The following is a 2,176-nucleotide window of genomic DNA, read 5'->3' as shown; positions in this document are numbered from 1 at the left end:
CTGTGTCTCTCCCTCTGTCTAATTTAAATGTTTTAATACCTACATATAGATTTTTAAAAAACAAACTTGATGTTCATCAAGAATTCATGGCTGCATAAATAACTGTGGTTTTAGTGTGAAAGCTGTGACAGTGACTCCAGCGACCTCGAGTCTCAACCCTCGCTGGCGGCTAACACGGTTGAACTGCTAGCTTACCGTTAGCTTAGCAAGGCTTCAGCAGATTCAGCAGAGGAGGAGGGTGACAGAGCTGAGGTGGGGGGGTGGGGTGGGGGGGGTGAACTGAAGAGAATCACTGGATTTACTCCGGAAAAAGGGAAAATAACTTGTGTTGTAATGAACACTGTAAAACTGACAGTGGAGGAAAGTGGCTGTAAATTTCTACATTTACTTTCTATAAAACAAACGGGCCGAGAGAGTGAAGTCACTCTTTAAAGATGTTGTGGATCGTTTGGACTTAAGTCTGCAGGGTGGAGACCCCCCGGAGGTCCCCGGACCACACTTTGAGAACGCTTCACAAACAGGGAGTTATGCATCACCAGGTGTGTTTTTGGTGCAATTTAAGTGTCCATATATGTGCTCTGTGTGTGTGTGTGTGTGTGTGTGTGTGTGTGTGTGTGCAGGAGTATTAGTATAACTCTCAGATATTAGGCCCTGTCATGTTCAGTAAATAGCCATTCATCATGCATGCCTTTCTGTGTGATGGTACCCACAAGATCCAATCCATTAACCATGCGCTGGGTGTCCACTCACAATGTGATAGTGTGTGTATGTGTGTGTGTGTGTGTGTACATGCATATCATAATTTATTATAATGCATAGGGAGTTCTGACACGAGAGAACGTGCATGTGTACGTGCACGTTGGAGAGAAGTTGTGGAGACAGAATTCATGTATTTTCAGTCGTAATTCGATATAATCACATTATAATAATAGTGACCAGATTCAGCTTCACACATGCAGCATGTTTCTGACTGTGTGTGTGTGTGTGTGTGTGTGTGTGTGTGTGTGTGTGTGTGTGTGTGTGTGTGTGTGTGTGTGTGTGTGTGTATAACAAGGCAGAGGATTGATGGATGATATGTTAAATTGATAATGACGCTGCACAGAGACGCACTATCCTTGACTTTCACCCATTTTCTCTCTCACCCTGGGGAAACACCCCCCCCCACTTTCATCTCTACACTGCTCACTCCACTGTTAGCATGTGGAGCGTGTGGACGCACAAGCCCACAGCAGGAGGTTGTAACGTATGAGAGCTCAACGCCTCCGTCCGATGTGCAAGAACCAACCAGTAGGAGGCGCTAGAGCGGCGACGAGGCAGAATGTCTGTTTGATGATTCTGTGAAACCCAGGATTTAAATACAGTATGTTTATTGAATGTTGAATTTATTTTGATAAAATCCACTAAAGCAGAGGGCCCCCCCCCATCTGATGATAGGCCTCTTTGCTTTTAGATGTTTAATCACAGAAAGTGTTTGAAACCTACGAGGAAACTAGTCGTCCATTCTGTCATTGTGTTGCTTTACTTTGAGAACCGCTGCACTGCAGGATGGCGAGGAAACTGAAACACGTGCAGATTAGAAATTGTGGGGGGGGGGGTTTACAGGAAGCTGTTCCGTCCTCCAGCACACAAATTGGACTCACTACACTACACTCCCATCCACCACCCTCACCTGCACGCCCTCAGCACACCGCGCTGTCGTTAATTTTGTGCAGCGGACATGACCACATGACAAAATTTATGTCTCGCAGGCCCCTCGCACTTATATGGAAAGTTTAATTCAGGCTCTACTTTTTCCGCCTCTCTACATGACACTGAACCATAAATCATACACTTGTAAATTATTCCGTTATCCTCCTCGTCTCTGCTTACCTGTGAAAACACCAACTTCTTATTTCTCTCTTTAATTTCGTCTGTGTTTTTTTCTTCTTCTTCTTCTTCTTCTTCTTCTTCCCTCTTTTCTTATCTACACTCCCATAAGGCGAGAGAGAAAGCTTGTTAAAGACATCAGTGCTGAGGGTTGCTATTCCAAGAGGAGATAGCGGATCAATTTTCACAGATCGCCTTCACAGCTTTCAGCAAGTTCACTGTGCCTAGCCACTGAAAACACGCACACACACACACACACACACACACACACACACACACACACACACACACACAAACACACACACATAGA

The sequence above is a fragment of the Seriola dumerili genome, unplaced genomic scaffold, assembly GCF_002260705.1.
Source record: "Seriola dumerili isolate Sdu_G_001 unplaced genomic scaffold, Sdu_1.0 BDQW01001240.1, whole genome shotgun sequence".
NCBI classification, from domain to species: Eukaryota; Metazoa; Chordata; class Actinopteri; order Carangiformes; family Carangidae; genus Seriola; species Seriola dumerili.
The sequence above is the reverse complement of the archived record's forward strand: the minus strand, read 5'-3'. Positions refer to the sequence as shown.